The sequence below is a fragment of the Monodelphis domestica genome, chromosome 4 (genome assembly GCF_027887165.1).
Source record: "Monodelphis domestica isolate mMonDom1 chromosome 4, mMonDom1.pri, whole genome shotgun sequence".
Taxonomy (NCBI): Eukaryota; Metazoa; Chordata; class Mammalia; order Didelphimorphia; family Didelphidae; genus Monodelphis; species Monodelphis domestica.
In genome coordinates, this window is record NC_077230.1 from 14870118 (window position 1) to 14895219 (window position 25102).

Here is a 25102-nt window from a genome sequence, read left to right on the forward strand (position 1 = left end):
CCCAAAGACTAGATATGAGAAAGTGCCTCCCACACTTCTTTGTAGAGGGAGGAGACTCTGAGTAGGGAACAGTACATATAAAGTCATTTTTAAGACATGTTTGGTTAGTTTTGCTGAACTTTTCTCTGCGTCTTGAATTTTGTGTTAGAAGCAATTATTGGAGAGAGGAGGGTGGAGAGGAATACATTTAGAAACATAAATGATATAAAAATATATAATAAATAATATAAACATTAATTTGTTATGTTATTTATAATATATAATATATTATACCACATCAACTAATATATTAAATTAATTATAAATAAAAATAAATATAATATAATAATATAAAAACGTTACTATGACTAAGCAGTGCCAGACTGATTATCTTCCAAGGGCAGGGGTAGGGTGGATATTTTATCCCTGAACAACCTATCAATGATGATTGAATGCCTCCTTTGTTTCCAGCATTGAACCTGAACTAAGAGAGCTGGTATTGGAATTGCCTCCAACCATCTCCTCTCTCTCTCCTTCCTCCATCCCCTGTTCTCTGGCTGAATGAAATTCAAGCTCAGACTTTGAGTGGAGGACAATGCCATGTCTGTTCTGGGGACAGCAAACAAATGAATGTCAGCAGAGGATGTCTGCATCAGCAGAGCATGGCGGGGACCTTTCTGTCCCCCTAATTTGAAATCAGGGACTCTGAGGACTTCAAATTATATGACTGATTTGATTAGCTGTGTAATAGCTGCTATTTCTGTTTAGACAACAACTTGTGACAAGGCACTGTTTGTGCCACTTTCCCCCCAATCCCCTTTACTCCCCCATTAAGTTGCACCCCCAGAATACTGCTGCCTACTGTCAGCCACCATCCATTTAGTCTCCCCAATTCTCTCCCATAATGCCTTCCAATTTTCCCAGCAGTTTTTAATCAAATAGTGGATTTTTGTCCCCAAAGCTGGGATCTTTGGGCTTGGCATAGACTGTCTTGCTGAGATCACTCACCCCAAGTCTATTCCACTGATCCTCCTTTCTGTCTCTCAGCCAGTGAGGAAGTGTCTGGAGTCAAATTTGAATCTGGGACCTCCCATCTCTGTCTGAGCTGACAGACACTTGCTTGGGTGGTGGCAGAGGCTGGAGAAGGTGTGGCAAACAACTCAGTGGTCTAGGGCAAGAAAAGATGATCAGTCCCTTTATAAGATCTCTTTGTAATGTTGTGAAGATTTCCCAGATTCTTTCCACGCCAGGCGCTTCCTAGCTGGGTGGACCTGGACAAGTTGGCTTTGACCCCAAGTGCCTAGCCTTCATGGCTCTTCTGCCTGAGGGAAGAGTTAAAAAAAATGGTTCTAAGACATAAAGAAAGGGTTAAAAAATATTTACACCCAACAACACTGAGGCTTAGTTTTGTTGTTGTTTTTCTATGAATCTGTGATTTTGTCAGCAGGAGGAATTCTGGGGAGTTGAGAATATTCCTTTTCACCAATGCAGATCCCCAACTACTGGGCAACTTCTAGTCATCTCAGATGGGGCACTAAAAAGGCATGTTGGCTTGTCTGTCAGAGATCAGGCTTGGAACTGGGCCTTTCTGGCACCAAGAACCCCCCTTTTAAGAAATAGTACTGCTTTTGGATTCTGCGCAAGAAGCCCATGGGAGAAAGAATGGGAGAAGAGAGGCCTTGAGCCAAGTAAGAAGAAAATTGAGCAGATGACTTGAAGGGTCTCAACTAACAAGGTTAAATCAAGTTAAGCCAATATTAAGCAACTGCTATGGATGTACCAAAGTCCTGGAGATATAAAGAAAGGCAAACATGCTCTCTTAGCTTAAGGAGCTCATAGTATAACGGGGGATGCAACATGCAAAAAGCTACAAGCAAACAGGATAAACTAGAGATCGTCCAAGAGGAAAACATGAGAATCAAAGGATTAGGACAGCCTTCTTGGAGAAGGTGGGATTGTGACAGAGACTTGAAGGAAGGCAGAGAAGCCAGGAAGCAGAGATGAGGAAAGAGGACATTCTAGGCATGGGGTATAGTCAGGAGCTCGAGTGTGTCTTGTCTGATAAATAGTGAGGTGGCCAATGTCACTGTTTTAAAGAGTAGATGAAGGTTGGCAAGGCGTAAGTAGACTGGAAATATAAGAAAGTGCAAAGTTCTGAAGGGCTTTAAAATCCAAATCTAGGAGTGCACATTGGATCCTGGAAGGAATAGGCAAAGAACCAGCTCCCCAAACTACTTTCTTCCCTCCCTGTCCCCTCACCCATAGACCTGTCACTCCCCCTCTTGACATATACCAGGAAGTGATAACACCCCCGCCCCAGGAGTTCCTGTCAAGTTCCTGTTCACTCCAGTGTATAAAAGGACCTTCAAGCCCCAGACTCAGGGCCAGCCATTTTTAGAGTGCTGAGCCCAAACTGCAGCTTGTGTAATAAACTCCCTCCTGTGTGTTACATTGTTGGTCACTGTTTCATCCTTGGGATCAACTAACCGGGCACTTCCTAGGGAGCCATTGCAGTTTATTGAAAGAGGGGAAGTTGGGGTGTATGTGACCTGAGCTTTAGGTAGGTCATCTCGACAACTGAATGGAGAAGGGACAATTTAGCAAAAGAGATGATAATTACTCAATTTTTGTGCTTCACAAATGATACTTTTTGAAGGAACCTAAAAAGTATTATCAATAATTATAACATCTTCCGCAATAAACTGAGGATTATAGTGGCATAGGTTGTTTTTCGTTTACTGTTACCCTCCCCCCCAGCAGATGATGGTCACTCTGCTCCTTTGAGAGATGTTCAGGTGAATTCAGGAATTCTTTCTGATCCTCTGGTACAAGGGAAGAGATCAGGAAATCCTCAGGTATCCCAGTGTTGGGTCCTGAGTTCAAGTATCAGTCTCCCATCTCCCTCAGAGTGCAGAGAGCAAAGACCCCCCTCCTTTGTTCTATTTCCCACAAGCCTCTTTTTCCTTCCAACTGTCACACTCCGATCCTTCAAACTTGCTTGCAACATTCCAAAGGGTCCCTTTCTGTGCCAAGCTTATTTCTATGCTGTTGTTCATTGAAGGGAAATGGAGGCAAGAAAACCAACAAGAAGGCTCTTGTAATAGTCCAGGTGTAAGGTAATGATGGCAATGTCAGAAGAGTGAAGGAGTGCATAAAAGATATATTACAGAAATAGTATATACTCAACAGGACTTGACAGCAGATTGGATATGGAGGGTGAGAGAGAGTGAGGAATCCAGGTAACATCTAGGTTGCAAGCCTCAGTGCCTGGAAGAAAAGCAATGTCCTTGACAGTAATATAATGTTTGGGAAGAGGGGAGAGTTTGGAGGTGTTTAATTTGAATCTGTTACCCTAAAAACTACTATCGCCAGCAAAACTACCATTCCCAGCACTCTACTCTCTTCCCGTCATTATGTGCTGACAGACAGGAGATAAATTCAGTGGAATTCCATCTCTCGGCCTTTTTCCTTCCTGTGGCAGCTTTGGTGGAGAGGGACTTTTTGAGCAGGTGGGAAAAAAAAAAAACTTAGTCACATGCTTCTATTTTGTCAGATAATAAACTTTATAAAAAGAACACTTGAAGTATTGGATATTAGTTTAAATCCTACAGAGGGAATAAAATTCAGGTTTGGATATTGGATGTAAGATATATAAGGATATCTAGTTTGAGAGGCCCAGTAAACAGTTGGAGATGCAAGAGTAGAGTTAAGGAATGGGGTTAGGACTGGATAAATAGATTTAAAAATCATCAGCATAGAGATGATCTTTGAATTCATAGTGGATGATATGCTAAAAAAGTGGAATAATATAGAAAGAGAGGAGAAGAGGGCTCAGGATAGAGCCATGGGCTGCTCAAAGTTATCAGCAGGAGTGCTGATACTTCCAGTAAGGGAGACTGAGAGAGAATGGTCAAACATACAGGAGAGTTGGCAAATTGATAAATGGATGCTGGAGTGTGATCAGGAGAAATGGGCAAAGACTGAAGAAAATGAGATGCAAAGAAAATGAGCTCAAGAGGAATATGATGGAACTTTCCAGACCCAGTGGGGGAGGGGAGAATTCCAAAAGGTTCAAGAGGAGGAGCAGTTAGTCTGGTCACATCACCACTTGAGTTTCTTTCTGGGCAACCCCTCTGAAGGAAGAAGGCTGAAGAATTGCTTGACTTTGAGACTCCTTTACCTGGCTGAATTGAAAAGAGTCTTGCCCAATCAGCTGATATACAACTGGGTTTCCCTCAGGAAAAGTCAACCTTATATTTCTTTGAAGAGACTTTGAATTGAAGCCTGTGAAGGGTGAAATTATGGTTGAGACTAATAAAATCTAAATTTAAGTGGTCGCCAAGGGAAATCCCAAATAATACAATACCCAAGTCAGCTGCCAATTTTTATGGTGATTTTAATTGATATTAAATATTAAGAGAGAAGATGAAGGATTAAGGAGAAGATTAAGAAGGAAGAAGTATGTATTTTCTCCCCCCCCCCCCCATTGATTAGTATGGGCAGGGAGATCAGGAGATAAGGGAGTAAGGGTTTGGAGTATGAAGGAGGAAGGGATCAGCTTGACCTCCAAAGGGGCTCAGCTAAGATGCTGGAATCTGAAATCAGCTCCAGGGCAAAACTCACCACCCAACGCTCCAAGATGTCAGAATGCTTAGCATGCTGCCAGCCAGAGTTGTCTCTCCAGGGAAAGAGAAAGAGGCAACTTGAGATGTGCCTTATATGGCCGTTTTCATCTGTACCAATGAGGACTTAGCTTGACTTAGGACAGCCCAGAGGTCTGTCCTTTTTTTTTGCACGGCTGTTGAAGGCCATCTCCTCAGATAATTAAATCTTGAGTTTGATGCATACCATTCAAAATCTTGTTAAGCTGAGTAGGGTGGAGAATGTGGGTTTCCAAGACCTGATTCTGTTATTCCAAGTATCTCCTTTGTTATTGATCGGGAAATAGCTAAATCAGATCTTCTAAAGAATGGTCTGATTAGGGTGGAATAGTTTTAAAATTCACAATTCTTCAACCAGAGATAGGGGGTATAGCTAGGGAAATTCCTCTCCCTCTCTCCTTTTATTTCCTTATCCCCTTTCTCCCAAAAGATAATAAATTAGACCTTCAACTAGAAGAAACTGTCTTCAAACTTTGTAGTAGGAGGGAGAATTTAAAATATTCAAAGGAGAAGGTTTGGGGAGGGGTGACTCACCATCTGTTAAATCAGACTCCATTAGGGCTATCCAGCAGAGAGAAACAAGAAGGAAGTTGTGACCTTGAATTCAGTCCTTTACCTCAACTGCTTCCTGTGTCCCCCTCTCTCAGTATCCTTAACCACTATTAACGAATTGTTGAAAGAGGAAGAACAGTGGTATAAAGTTAAAGGGATTTCTGAGTATGGCTGCAGCTATTGAGTTGAGAAGAAAGGAATTCACATCAGACAACTGAGTTATTAAAAGCTGTAATTGGCTCTAACATTTTAAACTGGATTCTTAAGGTTGAAGATTAAGCACCTACAACTAGTTCACCAAAATCAGGCTGAAAATCTCAACCATTTTGGAGGATAGGGGAAATTGTTCAATGACTTGCATCAAGTGTGTGATATTTGTATTTCTGTCATAGCCAAGTAACTGTCATCTGTTCTCTAAGTGTAGGCTGATCTTCTTCCTGGAGAAGAAAGTGAAAGGACTTGAAGGATGCCTTCCCACACTGCAGTTGTAAGAGAGAATGTTTCTTAAAGGAAACAGAAAAGAGACATCAATAGCAGAAAAAAAAAAGAAATCTGAGGTGAAAGAGAGAAAACTTGACCATAGTCAGAATGATAGATAACGAGAGAAGAAGACAGGGGTGGGGGGAGGAGAGGACAGTGGTACAATTAGAGGTTAAAGACAGATTTTAGACTCTAATTGAAAAGAAAAGAGCTAGATATTCTGAGGAAAATGGAGCTGCTTATCCTCCAAGGAACAAATGCTATCAGATGAAAGATAGTCCAATAAAGGTCAGAGAAAGAAGAGAAGAGTAGTAGTGATTGGTGAGTTCTTGTCAAAAGCCCTGAAGGATCTCTCCCTCCCTCCCTCCCTCCCTCCCTCCCTCTCTCTCTCTCTCTCTCTCTCTCTCTCTCTCTCTCTCTCTCTCTCTCTCTCTCATAACAACAATAGGGAATTCCATTGTTTTCTTGGGGTATATATCCAAAAAATAACAAAGAACCCTCCTCCAACTTTTCACAATGGATGACAATTACTCCATTTTGGTGCCTCAGAAATGGTTCTTTTGGAAGGAACCTAAATAGTATTCCCAACAATTTTAAATTGGTCTTAGTCAATAAACTGAAGGCCTTAGGGGTATAGGTTGTTACCATTGGTCATTGAAAGAAGAGGATGTAGAAGAAAAAAATTAATTTGGAAAGTGAACACTTGGATAAGAAAATGGTATTTGACAGTGAGATTTGGATGTCTGCACCATGGCTCATAACACAAGGAGGCCAAAGATGGAGTACAGTTATCAAATGTTGATAAGAATGCATTTGTCATGCATTGCAAATCCAATCAGAAGGGCTTTAAATTGAAAAAAGAATTGAAGAGGGGGAAGGCTCCTTAAGTTATAAAAGTTATAAAGAGTAGCTGCAAAGAAAATAGCAACTGAGACATTCAGAAATTCACAGGAGACAAAATCCCCACCCCAAGTGATAGAGTAGTAAAACCAGTGGCCTCATGTGCCTATACACAAATGCCCAAAATTTAGACCATAAACAAAAGGAAGTAGAGGTCCGAACACTGAGACTTGGCTGTGCAAAACTCATGCCTGGACCACAGTTCTGGAGTGAAATTCCTTATTCAAAGAAACAGAATAGGTAGAGGGAGTTGCATAGCATTGTATATTATAAAGGAATATTCATATAAGGAAGTCAAGGAACCAGACCGTGGGGGACTTGATAGAGAGGGTTTGAGTGAAAGTCAAAGGAGGGAGAAATAGAAGAGATGTCACTGGAGTAAAGTATAGACCATTTGGCAGAAGGAAGGAATAGAAGAGTCTGGGAAAGAGATCACAAACCTAGCACAGAAATGTGGTATAGCTGTTGACTATCTCTTACTATCTTACTGCTCTGGAGGACCTTTGGACCCAGGTGTCCTGATTCATGACTGCCTCTCCAAGACCACTATTTCAGAAAAAAACCCAACTATTGTATTTCACTTGACTTTCTATGCTTTAGTTAATTCCCCCTCAACAAATACCTTGCTGCCACTTGGAGGTTTTCTTCCCCCACTCTCCATTTTCTGTTTCCCTTTTTTATCTTCCCCCCTCCCCCCCCATCCAGTTCTGGTACCATGAATCATAATCAAAACACTCTTCTACTGTTTCTGGATGAGGCACGTCAGTCTTTTTCTCTGTTGCTCCATATACCATCCCTGTAACTTTCTGGACCAAAGTGCCCCTCCATAACAATTATTGTTCTTTGTGTCTTGTTTCCCTTATTAGAATATGAGTTCCTTGAGGGCAGAGGCAATCTAGGCTTTCCTACTTATAATCACAGTTTTTAACACAGTGGCTGATTGATTTTTCACTTATCCTTCCTTCCATTTATCTGCTGGAACTCTCTTTCTCTCTGCCAAAAGTAAAGCACTTAGTAAATTCTTTATCTGTTTTAATGATATGATTAAGGAGGAACTGGTGACTGGAGGGGAACTGATGGGAACTCTGGGGGAAGCAACTATTCCATTCTAGATTTTGTGATAGAGAAGAAGAGTTCATCTAGGCATAATCTGATTTGCCATCTAAATTTTGGGAAAGCAGATTTCAAAAGGTTCAAAGAAAAGATAGGTAGGATCTTATAGAGTAAAATACTTTAGGACAATTTAGCGGAGAAGAGAGAGGAGATATAAATAAAATTCTGGAGACATGAAGAGAAACAATTCTAACAAGGAGGAAAAAAATGTCATTCTTCATCTGAAAAGATGGATGTGGATGCCCAAGGACTTCATCTGTTTAAAATTTTTAAAAGAAATGTGCAGAAAGTGGGAACAAAACCACACCATTAAAAATGAATGTGGAAGTGTGACATGGTTATGTAAAAATAGTTTCAGGAATGCTAAAAGTAAGCATGAACTGAGGCTATTGAAGGAAACTAACCTCAACAAAAGAGTGAATTTTCACTGGGAGAAAAATGGACTCAAAGAAGTGATGGTATCTTTGCTTGGGGTGGATAAGTTGATAAGTGACAAGAGAGAGAAGTCAGAGATGCTCAAGTCTTATATCATTTGTTTTCTCTGCAAAAGAGCACTATATTTATATTGGAAATGACAGAACAATAATGCCCTTGATGAATTCCTGTCATCTGACCCAGATGAACTATATCCTCAGTTTGGGGTGTGAATGCTGAGTGACTGGCAGTGATTTATGAAATCTCGTGGAAAGATATCACAAAAGAGATATCACAAATTTGGAAGGGAGTAAATGTTTCAGTTTTCCAAGAAAGGGGAGAACAGAGTCTTCAAACTATAGACAAGTGAGCTTGGCTTTTATTTATGGGGAAATTCTAGAGTGGATTATTAAGGAAATCATTGTTGAATATCACGACAACAAGCCAGCATAATTCCATCATCGTACCATGCCACACTAACCTCATTTTCTTTTTGATGGTATTATTGAGCTAGTAGATGAGAGGAATATTGAAGATACAGTTTACTTTAACAAAACTTTTCATAAGGTATCTCATACTATTGTCTTGGAGAAGAGGGAGTGATATGGGCTAGGTCATAATTCAATAAATGGATTCAGAACCAGCTGGATGGCTAGACTGAAAGAGTAGTTGTTAATGATTAATATGGTACAAGGTCTTTCATGGAGTACCCCAGGGATTTGTTCTTGACTCTGATGGTTAACATTTTAATTAAAGTATTGGATAAAGGCATAGATGGCATACTTATCAAATATGCAGATGATGCCTACTTGGAGTCATAGTGAACACACTGGATGACAACGATTGGAATGAATTTAACAAGATAAATGCAATGTGTATCAATTCAAAGGTTTGTACTTGGGTACAAAATATAAGCTTCACACAGAGAAAATGGCTTGACATAGTAGATGAACCAAGCTTAGAGATGGGAAGTCCTGGGTTCAAATCTTACCTCAGATACTTCTTTGCTAGGTGACCCTGGGCAAGTCATTTAATACCAAGTACCTAGCCCTTACTGCCTTTTTTTTTTATCTTGGAATCAATTCTAAGACAGAAGGTAAGAGTTTAAATAAATGTTCAATGTGATTCAACAGCCAAAAAAGCTCATGTAAACCTTGTCATCCTTAAGAGGGACAGAGCTTCCAGGATTAAGGATGTGATGGTTCCATTGTACTCTGTCCTTCTCAACCCTCATCTTGAGCATTATTCAGTTCTGGGAATTATATTATAGAAAGGATGTTGATAAGCTAGAGAGTGTATAGAGGAGGGCAAATAAGATGGTAAAGGGCCTCAAGTCCACGTCACATGAGGATTGTTTGAAGGAACTGGGAATGTTTAGTCTAAAAAAGAGAAAATTTAAAGCAGAGTTTGATAGCTGTCTTAAAATACTTTAAGAGTTGTCCTATGGAGGAGGCTTCAATCCATTTTGTTTGTCCCCAGAGGGCAGAACCAGGAGAAAGTATGGAAGTTACAAAGAAGTCAATTTAAGCTTGATTTCTGAAAAAACTTACAGTATGAATTCTTTTTGAATAAAGATTGTGCTATTTAGCCTCTGAGGGCCCTTCTAACTGAAATATGATTTTCTTATATTCATTTTACAGATATCTTAGGGTTAGAAAAAACTAATTTGTCAAATGTCAGTCTTCTAGTAAATCGCAGGCATTTGAGTCCTGGGGTCCAGTTCCCAAGTCAAGAATTCTTTCTATTGGGCCATGCTAAAGTCAGGTGCCCATCTATGGGCAAAACAGAATTGCATTAACTCAAAAGAAACAGGAGCTGGGCAGATTTAGAGACATTTCCACCCCGAATGTTTATATGGGCTACTTGTCCTTGATCTTGCCATGGTAGCCTTCTAAGATCATATTGACGTGATTAGCTTCAGTTGGACACCATATACATGGCCCAACACAGCAATGTCATTTCAGTCCTCTTTGAGTATGTAGGACAACAACCCACCAGCTAGTCAGTCTTTGGGCTCAAATAACCCGAAGTACTCGAGAATTTAATGTCTCGATGCCCAGTACTGATTTTAAAAGAAGGCTTCTGGCATTTACCCAAGACGACAAAAGCCTGGAGAACGGAGCAGAGTATTCCCTGAAGCCTCTTCAGTTTTTCAGAATTCTGAAGGGCAATTGTGGGAATGGCTGTTTACTTCTAGGACTAGAGGAAGTAACTATTAATAGCAGCATGAAAAAGTTAGGTGGACCATTGGAAGAATTCCCTGACAGACAGTAAAGGTTATGAGATGCTGGGGTAGATTGAATTTCCTGTTTTGGATGCTTTTAGGAAAAGCTCTATGTAGTGGGAAGTGTCAGAGAGAAAATCCAGTCTGAACAGATGAAACTCCTGTAAAATTCTTAAAACTGATTTGGATCTGAATGTTTCACACAGTAAAAACTAGAACTCAGTCTGAGAACATGCTACTCCAGTTACTAAGGATTTAATAGGAAGCAAAACTCAAAACAGGCATGTTCCTTTGGTCCAGGTGAGGTTTTTTGGTAGAGATTATTATGTGGTAACTCTACAATTTGCTGGTGTCTACCTTCTAAGGCTGGCATAATTTGATGGTTGGTTTTATTTTTTAACTGATTAAATAGATTTATCTTTCATTTTGCATATTAAATCTTAGTTTTTATATATGTATATATATATTGAATCTTCAGGTCCTTTCCTGGCAAGTCAGGACTTGTAGCACAGCTTAATTTGGGTTTTTATTTTTTCTTCTATACTTTCTTTTTACTCTTCCTTTTCTTCTTCTTCTCCTTCCTCCTTCCTCCCCTTCCCTTTTTTCATCATTCTTACTCATCCTTATCAGAGATGAAGATGCCATCTGACAAGTTAGATATCTTGACTTCTTGCTTGTTGGGGTCCTTGTGCATTCCTTTTCCAACTTCCTCCCCTACGCATTTTCCATTCTTTAGTTGATCTGGCTGTCTCACTGAATTGCTGCATGGTCTAGATGACATGATGAACAGAATCATAGCTGTGGTGGTAGAACACATTCCCAAGTTTGGGATACTTTGAACCAGCCAGCAATGAACCAGCCTATAATGGCTGTTCTTTGGTTTGTTGGCAATGATCATCTCCTCTTGATTGGCCAGATTATGGTGTCAATTTACTCCATTCCAGCGCCTCAAATTCCACTCATTTAGAGTTTTGATGCTAATAAAGGACAAATTTCCATTGGCCATTGTTATCACCTTAACTATCAGATAAAGAAGTTGATGTCATTTCCAGCTTCTTCACTTAATTATAATATGTAAGTTCATTTCACTTCTACAAATGGATTTGAACTGGGGAACATCTCTTTCCTTTGCCATTCTTGGATACTATGTGGAGCCCTAGAATACCTAAAGAAATGAAAAATTCCTACAGAGCATCAAGTCCATTGTCTATACAGTCATGTCACCAACGACCCCATTATTCAAAAACTGTCCAAAAAACCCCCAACTCAACCTCAGGACAATATCGTGTTTGTTTCCGATGCCATTTTGGCACATTGATGAGCTGCACCTTATCTGACTATTATTCCTGGGATATCATTATTCAGAAGGGCTTGTAAACTTCTTGGACAAAAAGGACAATTCTAATTCCGATCTTCTGCTTGTGAAAAACAAGTTAACAAGGCCCCTTAGGGTTAAGGTAATTTCTTGAATTCATCATTTAAGCCACTTACATCAACCACAATTTCTCCCAGCACTTGTGGTCCAGAGTCCAGGTTGCTCTCTCCTAAAGAGGGCTCCAAACTCACACCCTTGCCTGTTACAGATCTTGACTTCTTGCTTGTTGGGGTTCTTGTGCATTCCTTTTTCCTTTTAATTGGGCTGGGATGTATCGGAGTGGTTTCTAGCTCTGGCTCTGCTACTATCTTGAAGCACATCCAAGTTCATCTCTAAAGAAACTTGGAATACATTTATAAAGTTTACCTAAAATAGTGCTAATAGGTTCTCTCTCTCCCTCTCCCTCTCCCTCTCCCTCTCCCTCTCCCTCTCCCTCTCCCTCTCCCTCTCCCTCTCCCTCTCCCTCTCCCTCTCCCTCTCTCTCTCTCTCTCTCTCTCTCTCTATATATATATATATATATATATATATGTATATATAGATATAGATATAGATATATATACACACTATATATATATAAAATGGGTATCAGGTTCTGGTGTCTAGTATGGGTATCAGGTAGGGCTGAAGATCACACTAGACCTAGAAGTGGACCTGCATCCCATCCAGTGATAGAGGCATCCAAATCTACCTTGAACTAGGAGTTTGATTATCTACTCCATCCATCCATCCAGATTGGAATGAAGTAAGGAAAAGGAGCCAAGGCTTCATTTTTTTCTGAACTGGACCAACAAATTTTGTTGGTGTAACTTGAGTTATTTGGCCCAGTAAACTGATCACAATAAATATCCAGTTTCAGGCTTTTGTGTCTAACTCATTTCTTTTTTCCCCCTCTACATACATACATATACATACATACATACATACATACATACATATATATATATATATTTTTTTTTTTTAGCTGCCAATCCAAATTGGGGGATCAGTTGACTGGTAGAACCCAGTTCTCATGTTAGTTGAAGAGACTAGCTCCATGGCTGGGGCAGATGAAGTATAGGAAACTAGATGAGACAGAGACAGGCCAACTGTCAGCTTTGATTTCTCTCTGGGCCAACCCAACCAAAATGAATGGGGCTGCTCATTCTTGCCCACATGGACAAGCAGAGCAGTTAGAGCATGACTCCTTTTTCAGGGCACATTAAATTCTAATCTTCAAAGTACTAGATGACATGTGACACTTCTCAAACCTCCTGGAATAATCTGAATAACAATCTTATCTTGATAGAAGTCAGGGAACTGAGCCAGTCGCCATCTTCTTTTTGATATTTTTTTTCTTTTGATTAGATTTGACTGTTCTGTGATTCTCTTACACACTTCCCTTATATTATAAAGCGAGGCAGGCAGTCCACAATCTAATTTACAAATTTATTGCTTACGCATCTTTGTTATACTCCCAATATCTTTTAAAATCAACCAAAAGCCCCTGGAGTGGAGGATTACATTATATATGTGTCTTGGAAGGAAACAGATGAACTCCTTTTTCCTCTTCCTCCAATAACCTTATGTAACACCTTCTATGCACCACTCTGATGCATTTATTGTGATTGCCTATGGTCTGTGTTCTTGTTATTGGGGTATGTGTTGTGGTTCCCTACTAGACTACAAAATCTTTTAGGGCAAGATCTCTATCTCAACTACATTTTATATCTATCCCAGCAGAGCTTTGTACTTAAATGCTGAATTAAATTTAGATGCAGAGAAGATTGAATGTTTTTTTATTTTCCTGGATAAGCTTTGGTGGGGGATGATACACTTTTTCATGATTCTCAAAAAATTTTTTTCTGATCTCTTATTTTTTATTTTTTTTCTTCACTTATTTTTTTAAATTATATTTTATTTGATCATTTCCAAGCATTATTCATTAAAGACATAGATCATTTTCTTTTCCTCCCCCCCCCCACCCCCCATAGCCGACGCGTAAGTCCACTGGGCATTAGATGTTTTCTTGATTTGAACCCATTGCTATGTTGATAATATTTGCATTAGAGTGTTCGTTTAGAGTCTCTCCTCTGTCATGTCCCCTCAACCTCTGTAGTCAGGCAGTTGCTTTTCCTCGGTGTTTCCACTCCCATAGTTTATCCTTTGCTTATGAATAGTGTTTTTTTTCTCCTGGATCCCTGCAAATTGTGATCTCTTTTATTTTTAAATTTCCTTCATCTCTGAAGAAAGGAAATAAAGGTGAAGTGCATAGAGAACTTGCTTTGGAGCCAGGAAGATGGGAGTTCAAGTTCTACTTCTAAAATATACTGTCTGTATTATTGTTCAATTGTTTCAGTCATGTCTAATTTTTTTTTTTAAACCTGTACCTTTTTAAAACCCTTACAATATTGTGTATTGGTTCCAAGGCAGAAGAGTGGTAAGGGCTAGGCAATGGGAGTCCAGTGACTTGCCCAGGGTCACATAGCTGGGAAGTGTCTGAGGTCATATTTGAACCCAGAACCTCCCGTCTCTAGGTCTGACTCTCTCAATCCACTGAGCCACCCAGTTACCCTTTCATATCTAATTCTTCATGACTCTATTTGGGGTTTTCTTGGCAAAGAGACTGGAGTTGTTTATTAGTTCCTTTTCCAGATCTTTTTTCTTTCTTATTTATTTTTAGTTATATGCAGAAACAGTTTTTAACAACTGTTCTGGCATTGTAAGGTTCAGATTTTCTCCCTCCTTCCTTTCCACCCTTCTCCAAGATGGCAAATAGTCTGATACAGGTTATGTTAGTGCTTTCATGTAATACATATTTCCATATTGCTCATGTCCTGACAGAAGACACATATCACACACACAATAAAAAACTCAAGAAAGGAAATAAGGAGGAAGATGGCATGCTTTTATCTCCAGTCAGATTTCAACAGTTCCTTCTTTGGCTATGGTGGGCATTTTTCTTCATGGGTAATGAGAATAATGAAGTAGAAGAACTGTATTTTCAAATATGGCGTATGTGCAGGTTTATTTGGCTTGATTCGGTTTATTGGTTGCAGTGGGGAGCTGTGCTTTTCTTTTTGTAGTAAGAAGACAGAAAACTGAAGTTGAAGAGAAAGCATGAAAAATATCCAGAATAGAATGGAGGAAGGTTCAGAAGGAAATAAACCAATGTTACAGCGTGGGAACTCATTTTCTGATTGTATTATGGATTAAAAACACCAACTCTCTGTTGGAGATTTGCAATTTCATAGACAATCTTCTTTCCCATCTTGTATGTGTGTGCGGAGGAATGGTCATAGTGGCTGGTATTTGTCAAGTTCAGAAAAAAATTAAACAATATTAAAAAAATAACTAAAACTGTATTCCAACTCCCAAAGCAGAGGGAAATTAAAATAGATATATATGTGTATATATGTATATAATATTGGGACATCAGTGGATAGAGAGCCACACCTAGAGAGAGGAGGTCTTGGGTTTGCATCTGGCCTCAGACACTTCTAAGCTGTGTGTCCTTGGGAAAGTCATTTAACCCCAACTGCCTTCCCCTTCCTGCTCTTCTGCATGCATACCTATACTTAGTATTGATTCTAATATGGAAGTTAAGGGTTAACAAATTAAATATATATAACCAGTTAGGTCTCTGAGTAGCTCCTTATCTTACCAGGGGATCTCCTGCAAGCCTCTTCCCAGCCTGAGCCAGCTAAATGAAGTATCCCATCTAGAAAGGCTGAGTCCTTTCTCTCTCTACTTCTATGAATTCCTCTCTTTACTAACAAATGCTTTTCTTTTTTTCCCTTTTTTCCTAACAAATGCTTTTCTTTTTTCCTAACAAATGCTTTTCTTTTTTTTCTAACAAATGCTTTTCTTTTTTTCCCTTTTTTCCTAACAAATGCTTTTCTTTTTTTCTAACAAATGCTTTCCCCCCCTTTTTTCTAACAAATGCTTTTCTTTTTTTTCTAACAAATGCTTTTCTTTTTTTCCTTTTTTCCTAACAAATGCTTTTCTTTTTTTTCTAACAAATGCTTTTCTTTTTTTCCCTTTTTTCCTAACAAATGCTTTTCTTTTTTTCTAACAAATGCTTTCCCCCCCTTTTTTTCTAACAAATGCTTTTCTTTTTTCCTTTTTTTCTAATAAATGCTTTTCTTTTTTTCCTTTTTTTCTAACAAATGCTTTTCTTTGTTTTCTTTTCTTTTTTCTTTCTAACAAATGCTTTCCAACTCTAAGTTTTTTGCCTAGGAACTTGACGTTGAAGGAGCTCTGGCTTGGGACCTCAGTTTGTTCTTGGACTTTCCCTTAGAACTACCACGGGGGTGAGTGGCTCCTTTTCCTGGCTTTTCTGGAGGTCCTCTGGGCCCCTTTGCTGGGGCCTCTGAAACCTCGCCTAGTGGGGACAGGGCCAGAGTCATTATCTACTGATTTCCTTCCTTTCCCTCTTTCCTTCTAGTTTATAAATAAATTGCTATAAAGTCATTCTGACTTGAGTAATCATTTCTGGGGAGCACATTTTCTATATTTGGTCCAACCTTTAGTTTTTAAGCCTTCCACAAGTGTGCCTTAGGAGAGGGGTAAGTTCAGGTACAAGGCCTTTGATAATGGGGTAAAATGACAAGAATTTTATTCCTGAACAGTCAAATTGTTTGCCTTTTCAATTCTGCAATGTTTTGTGACAATAATCTATTATTTATAATCTTGACTTTTTAAATATAAAAACAGAGTGAATTCATTATTATTGTTTTAGGAATTAAGTATTATTAAGAATTAATTAAGTAGGGGTATCAAAATTCTTTTCCCATTAAATACTGAGAATGCTAATACATTTCTGGTAGCATCTGCAGTAACTCTAAGGAATCCCTTCAGCCCACTTTGATCTTCTCATCTCCCCTTCGTCGAACCTTCTCTGAGCCCCATATTCTCTACCTAACTTGAGGCAATCAAAACAAAAAGGCAATGAAAAAAGCACAGTTGCTCTCTTTAAAAAAATGCAGGAGGTGTGGAGTGAACGAGAAGGCACACTTTGGGAGTCCTCTTTATTGGGGAGTTGACAATGCCTGCACATAGTCATCACTTAATAAATCTTTTTTGACTCTTGACCTTTTTACCACCTACTGTATCTCTAGTTAGCGATTACAAAGAGACATATTTAAGATTTCCTTCCTGTCCAGCCTCTAAATGCTCTAGTGGAGTATTACACCATGTTTTCCAGTTCTTTAGTGTATTTACGTAAGAATGCATATTGTAGGGAATGTGTCTAATCCTTATACTGTACCATATGCCCCCTTGAGATCTAGGAAGATATTTTACCTCTGCGAAATATCGTTCTTCAGACATTTCATTCATATCTGACTCTTCATGACTTCATTTGGAATTTTATTTCCTTCCTTCCTTCCTTCCTTCCTTCCTTCCTTCCTTCCTTCCTTCCTTCCTTCCTTCCTTCCTTCCTTCCTTCCTTCCTTCCTTCCTTCCTTCCTTCCTTCCTTCCTTCCTTCCTTCCTTCCTTCCTTCCTTCCTTCCTTCCTTCCTTCCTTTCTTCCTTTCTTCCTTCCTTTCTTTCTTTCTTTCTTTCTTTCTTTCTTTCTTTCTTTCTTTCTTTCTTTCTTTCTTTCTTTCTTTCTTTCTTTCTTTCTTTCTTTCTTTCTTTCTTTCTTTCTTTCTTTCTTTCTTTCTTTCTTTCTTTCTTTCTTTCTTTCTTTCTTTCTTTCTTCCCTTCCATCTTGGAGTCAATACTATCAATCCAATGAGCCACCCAGCTGCCCCCTTCATCAGTTTTTTGAGTTGAATTATCCAGAGTATCTGATGCTCCCTTCCAATGGCTACAAGTTTGAATGATAGGTTTAGCATGGTATTCTACTATAAACCCCAATAAAGCAAATGTCTTGACTATCCTGGGAGATTTTCCATTGAACGATTTATTTGTATTTGCTTAGTGAGCAATTCACCTCAAAGCCTCAAATTTAGTCCACAATCCAGAGCCCAAGAGGTTATTCTGTTCCAGGCATTATTTCTCCTTCTATTAGCTCTTGTATTTCAAAGTGGGTCTCTCCATGACTTCAGCTTTTGAAATTCCTTAAGTTTAGGAAGTGAGATCAATGACGTTTAAACATGTTTTTAAGGGGAGATCTGACCTTGGGTGTTTGATTTTCTTGTATTCGGGGGTCATGCCACATCCTCAAAATGGCTAGACAATAAAGCACTCAGTATGCGCACCTGATAGTAACAGAAAGTCTAATTGGAGTTTGTACCCTTCCTCTCCTCTGGAAGTTCTTTCAACATTTCTGTCATAAAACCCTTCTTCCATGTGTTTCTACTATGTCAAGTAGGGTTAAGATTCAGGGTAGGAGACCCCAGTCTAAGTAAGTGTCATGGCTTCCTCTCTTTTTCTGAACAGCATAAGAAAATAGATCTTGCCTTCTTAAAGTCATAAAATGGAAATGAGGAATAGTAATGAGTTCCAGATGCTTTCCCCCCCTCATTTTTATAATCTGAAAAAATATGGTACAACCCAAGTTTTAAATTCCAAATCACTGAAGGGAGCAAGAAGGACTTTGCTCCAATGCAGTGAAGACACACTTTAAAAACCACCCTCACAGCTGGGGAATCATATTATTCTTTTGCATTCTGCAAAGACATAGTTTCCTTTAACCTGATCTTGTTCATCTGTGAAGTTCTTATTAGTCCTATTGGGACTAATAACTCGTATTTATACAATGTTTTAAAAGTCTTAGTGCACTTTAAAGCTTGAATAGCTTAAATAACAGATTTAAGCTTATTTAATACCTTAAAAACTACACTAGCATTTTCCTGACAGCACCCCTATGAGGCAGGTGGTTTCAATATTTGGATCATAGATTTAGATCTAGAAAAGACTTTGTAGGTCATGCAGTCTAACTTTTTCATTTTGTAAATCAGTGGTTCTCAACCTTTCTAATGCCGTGACCCCGCACTACAGTTCCTCATGTTGCGGTGACCCCAAACCAAAAACTTATTTTGGTGGCTACTTCAAAACTGTAATTTTGCTACAGTTATGATTCGGAATGTAAATACCTGATATGCATTATATATTCTCATTGCTACAAATCAAACAATTTAAACATAGTGCTTAATCACAAAAAACAATATTTAATTATATGTTGAGAAATATTAATCCAGCAGGAGGCACCCTGAGCGCTGGGGCAGGAGGTAAGTCCTGCCTGGGGAGGGGGTCCGCAGATGCTGCCTTCTTCTTCCTGTCGTCTCCCTCCAGCTCGAGCTGAGGCTTCACTTTGCTGGGGTTACGCGGCTCCCTTATCCACTCCAGGAGTTATCCGCTCCAGGACTCATTCTTAACCCCTCTGGAGCCAGCGCCTGCATGCTCTCTCTGGGTCTCTGTTTGAGTCCCGTCTCCAGGCAACAGGGTAAATCCATCGCCCCTCATAGGGGGAGGGCTGCTGATAGGTAACTAATATCAGTACAATGTGCTGGCAGCAGGGTCCCTGTTCTTTCCGAGATCTTGCTGTAAAGTAGCGCGATTTCTCAGTGGCTAAAGCCATCGGAAATATGTATTTTCTGATGGCTTTAGGTGACCCCTGTGTTTTGGTCGTTGGACCCCCACTGGGGTCGAGACCCACAGGTTGAGAACCGCTGTTGTAAATGATGAGGAAACTAAAGCTTATAGAGATTAAATGAGATCATGTAACTGAGTAAGTGGTAATGGTAGGATTTAAACCCGGATCTTTTGACTTCTAGTCTACTCCTTTCTTTCCACTGTGTCATGAAGCTGTTCTTATTTTATAGATGAGAAACTTAAGGTTCAATGAAAATAAAGGCTTAGAGAGGCTAGCATGATTTTAATGGTGGAGTCAATCTTCATACTCAATGGGTATATTCCATTTTTGGAAAACTCAAGGTACAAAATCATAAAAAATTAGAACACGGAGCCACCTTACATGCATTCTAATGCAGTTCCTTTTTAGTAATAGATCTGGGCATGGAACCCAAACTACTCTATATTGCCAAACTAATAATTCTCCTTTCCCTGGCTAATTTTCATTGAGCAATCTGTGAAACAGTGTTCTAAATTGAGAGGCATTCTTCAACTTCTTGCTAACTATAATTGCTAGCATTACTAATATTACACTAATAATTTCTCCTTCTCTCCCCCCCTCCCCACATTACAATCACCTTAGGATAACAACAATATCAATAACAAATGGTTAAATAAAACCAGCTGACCCAGTGGTCATTTCTGATGGTCTCTGATATTCTGTACCCATATGTGCCTTTCCAAGAGGAGGGAGGCATATTTTACCACTTGCCCCCCTTAATTAAAACTGGTCATGATGATTACTGCAATAGATAATATTGGAGGGGGTATATGTGACGGATAAGTGATAACTAATGGATCAGGTAGTTATCTTCTTTTGCCTACCCTCCTCCCTTTACATCTCCCTTTCTCCCTCTTCCAGCCTCTTCTTCAGCATCTTTCTTCTTCCCCTCCCCCTTTCTTCTTCATTCTCCTTCTAAGTCACTCAGGGTGAGCTGTGATGTTTCAGAGGAAATACTCTTTTCTCTTCTTTATCTCAAGTAGAGGTTTATTGGGGAAAACAGGAAAAGATGGAGGATGGAGGTAAGAGGGTTGGGTTTTCCCTATTATCTACAGTGAGCCTTAGGTTGGAGGATATTGAGAGAAATGGCAATTCAGTCACTACCATGAAACAGAGCCAATCAGAGAGAGATACATGGACTCTTGTCCTTCTGCCTTCAAATCAGCCAGGCCATCTCCAACTTGATTATCCCAAGTCCCAGAGATAAACCTAGCTTCTTCCTTCAAAGTCACCATCATCAGCCAAGAAGCCCAAAAAATCAGTCAGCAGTTGGCTCTTGTCTTCAACTGTTTCCCGATAACATTCCAAATGGAATCTTCCTTTGATTGACAGCTGATCAACCTCCAGCCTTCTTTTGCATGCCTTATAATTTCTCTCTTCCACATTATTCAGATTTTTGCTATATATTAGTGTTATCTTCATATTCATCATTACATATAGTCAACAGTAATATTGCTTCTTTGATTCTACTTATTTCATTGCATTAGTTCATACGAATCTATAATTATCAAACCAACTTAGTACTGCATTAGAAAAAAAGAGAGGATGATCAGTGATACAGATTATGTACACAATAGTAGTTGTAGTCTCTCTGTAACCAAGGATGATGATTGTCTTTGTGCATTTTCATCTATGGTGTATAGATGAGTGTGCACAAAGACACTTGTGCGTGAAGGAGATTTAAGTGGAAAAGTCGATGCACAGAGACAGTCCCACTCCCTCGGCGTTGGAAGCCTGGGTCCATTGGCACCAAAAATCATTACACCTGGAGACTTCCTCAGTTGCATTGGATGGCCGTGTTGTCCTTTGTGCTCCAACATGCCCTAAGCACTCCACAGTGCTTTGCTGCGTTGCCATCTTAGCCGTTGAACCTTCTTATTGGTTTCTTCCGCCTGTTCCGCCGAAGCAGTCTTCACATGCTGGGTGAGCAAAGCCCTGGTTCACCAGGGGTCAACGTCGACCCGATGGCTACCCTCACAAGGTTTAGCCGGCCTGTTGAAGCCGTTGCCTGGGGTATGGCCGCTGCTGCATGCTAGCAGCTACTAGGAGCCACAAGTGAGAGCTGGGTGTCAGGTGGGGGTCAGAGGCTGGAGAGCTGCCCTAGGAGGGCACAACAAGCCCTCCATACCAAAGATACACCCCTCTCTGAGCACCCCATACACCCCTTGTACACAATATACCTAAACAAATGAGCACTGTTTCAAAGATTGAAATTCTAGGGGTACTATCTCACTATATGACAAAAGTTGTTGGGAAAACTGGGAAGCAGTTTGGTATGGCAGAAACTAGTCATAGACCAATATTTCCTATGGTATACCAAAAAAATTCAAAATGAGTACATGATTTAGATATTAAGGTTGATATTAATATTAAATTAAGGGAACATGGAACAAATCATCTGTCATATCTTTGGATAGGGGAAGAATTCATGACCAAAAAAAAGATAGGTTCACAGGAGGTAAAATGGATAATTTGCTTACGTAAAATAAATCTTTTTGTACAATGGGTCAGGTAAAAAGAAAAGTAAGAAATAGAAGAAAAAGCTATATAGCAAACATCTCTAATAAAGATCTCATTTCCAAATTATATAGGCATTCATGATTGATAAATGGTTAAAAGATAAGAATTAGTAGTTTTCAGGAAGAAATCAAAGCCATCAATAGCATATAAAAAGGCTTAAAATTATTATTAGAGAAATAAACATAAAAAATTGAGTTGCCACCTCACATCCATCAGATTGGTTAAGATGACAAGAAAGGAAGATGTCAAGTGCTAGAGAGAATGTGAGAAAATAGGTTTACCTATTTTATTATTATTATTTATTATTATTATTATTATTATTATTATTATTATTACCATTTGTGGACCTGTGAACTAGTTAAGCCATTCTAAAAAAATGTGAAAATATAACCAAAAAGCTATTAAACTGTATGTATCCTTTGAGCTAGTGATCCTGCTGCTAAGTCTATACTATAAAAGAGGAGGGATGGAGAGAGACTCTCCTCTCTTACTACAGGAGAGGGGTGAACAGGTTTTAACCCACTGGTTGGATGTGTTTCTCCAGTGAGAGGTTGAAAGGGGGATGTGAAGGAAAGCTGAAAGCTCTGAGGAAAGATGGCTATGTCTCTCCTTCCTCAAGGATGGCTGACCTTTAGAGCTTTGGATTACTCAGAGAGAGAGAGACCGGAGGAATATGTCTACGTCTCTTCCTAAGGTTACACTACAAACTTTATCCTTGAGTCTTGAATGTGGGCTCAACCGTTGGGAAGGATGTTGCATCCCAGACAGTCCTTTCAAGGGCAAGGGTTTTTGTTGTTGAACCCTTCCCTATAAACTCAGTGACAAGCTGGATCTTTGCTTGTCACATATGAAACAAGACTTTGGTCTTGGTCGCTATTCACTTGACTTCTATCTTCTCATGAAAACTCCAACCAAACTCCAACTGACATAAACTAAAATTTATTTGAAGAGGTGGGAAATAAAAGGGTTGGAAGGATAAGCCAATAGGATGGAGGGATAAGGATATCCTAATAATTATGTCTTATGGTAGTTGGTATTCATAGGTCCTTGGTCAGAGGTTTTGTGCCTCAAGCCTTTTCCCAACACCCTGTTTCTCATATTCTTATACTACACTAACTTATAAATATTTCTATGAATCTATCCAAGGAAAAACAAAAGGGGGGAAGACCCAAAAGGAGAGTCCAGAGTCCAACTGACTCTTTGTCAGTCTTGAGTAGCCAGAGACAAGTAAAGTGGAGTTGTGGAGGATTTCTAGCTGGAGATAGGTACACAACAAGAAGGAAATCAAATTCTTTCCCCTCCTGTTGTTTCAGATATCCTTTGACCCTCAGGAACTGCTCCTGTCAGTTTTCTTACAAGGCTGGAAGTGAAGTCAGTTGCCCAGAATTCTCTCAGCTTTCAGTTCCTTTTCCCAGGTCCCCTTGTTCATTTTCCACTGTTCCTCATCCAGCTGCCCCCACTGGCTAGCTGTTCAGTAAATAGCAGGGTTCTATTTTTTTTTGGGGGGGAGTCCTCTCATTCCTTACATTACAAAACCTTAAGACATCAAAGAAAGAAGGAAAACACCCATGTGTCCAAATGTTTATACTGCCTGTTTTTATGTTAGCAAAGGTTGAAAACCGAGGGGATGCCTATAAATTGGAGAATGGTTAATAATTTATGGTATATTAATGTGATAGAATACTACAGTGCTATAAGAAATGAAGAAGGGGATGGTTTTTAGTAAAACATAATGGAGAGAGATATATGATGGGAGTTAAGATGGACATTCGGGGTGCTTAAGCCCTCCAAACACACAAAAATAGAAGACAAAGTGACTGAAAACAAAGGAAAGCCACAGTGAATGTGATTTGGGGGGGGGGAGCTCATTTTTCTTCAGCCTGTCTTATTTGATTTTCAAGTTACTTTTTAAATTCTTCCAGAGCTTGTGAACAATTTCCAGGTTTTTGGTTTTTTTTTTGGTAGTTTCGCATGTTGTTACTTCTATCTCATCGTCTCCTTTTGGTTCTGTTCTTTGCTCTTTTTTCTCTAAAGGCTCAGATAATGATTGCTTAGCTTTTTTTTTTTAAGCAATACAATATTTCTAAATCGAGGTATGTACATTTAAAAAAGACATTATACTATTGTACACTGAATATAGTACGATAGAGTGTAAACATAACTTATATGCACTGGAAAACAACAAAGTTAATATGATTCAATTTATTTTCAATTTCTGACTTGTTACGGTTGTCTGGAACTGAACCTAAATTATCTCCAAGGTGTGCCCATATGCAGTAACAACAATATTGTTTGTTTTTTTTTAAACCCTTACCTTCAGTCTTAGAGTCAATACTGTGTATTGGCTCCAAGGAAGAAGAGTGGTAAGGGCTAGACAATGGGGGTCAAGTGACTTGCCCAGGGTCACACAGCTAGGAAAAGTCTGAGGCCAGATTTGAACCTAGGACCTCCCATCTCTAGGCCTGGCTCTCAATCCACTGAGCCACCCAGCTGCCCCCAGTAACAACAATATTGTAAATATAATCAACTCTGAAAAACTTAGTATCTTTGGTCAAAACAACAACCAGCCATAGTTTCATGGCCAACCATTCTACTGATGGACTCAGAGATCAGATTCAAGTGTATTTTCTTCTATTTATTGGTTTTTTGTTTTCCTGGAATTTGGCTAATGAGATTTGATTTGTTTTGCAAGACTATACATATTTGTAATAGATCTTATTTTTCTTTCATTCTCAATGGGTACAGTAAAAGGGAAGGAGAGAATTTGGAATAAAAAAATGAAAGAAATAAATTTGGAATTGAAACTAAAATATAATTGAATAAAAACAAGAAATATACATAATTGAAAGTAGGAGCTAGAGAAAATTTTATTATGCATCAAGCCACATGGAACTTTTAAAGCTTCTATTGTATTAAGGCATAGAGAAATTACAAACAAATATAAAAAGACAAAAATAATAAACACATCCCTAACATGTGACAATAAAATAATAATTAGTTCAAGGAACACAATCAAAACAAAGAAACCCAAGTGGAAACAACAACAAAATCTAAAATAGTGAATAGGACAAAGAACAAATCATAGAAACAATAATTACATGACATAATGTGACAATGATAAAACAATCTACACATATTTCTGGGATGCAGCTACAACAATACTCAGAGGAAAATCATAGCCTTATATTTGTATATTAACAAAAAGAGAGGACTCATAACATAGATATAAATTTTTAAAATTGGAATGTCTATGAACAAAACCAAAATAAGCACAAAAGAGATATTAAAAATTAGAGAAGAAATAAACCAGAAACTTTTGTTTTC

The 25102-nt window shown here is 39.0% G+C and overlaps 1 long non-coding RNA gene across 1 annotated transcript; it reads left to right on the plus strand.

Annotated features, from left to right (window-relative positions):
• Window positions 1–4067: 4067 nt before the first annotated feature.
• On the plus strand, window positions 4068–5978 carry LOC130458855 (uncharacterized). Its single transcript, XR_008918236.1, has 2 exons — window positions 4068–4438; window positions 5612–5978. It is a non-coding gene; the product is annotated as an uncharacterized LOC130458855 (long non-coding RNA).
• Window positions 5979–25102: the final 19124 nt, after the last annotated feature.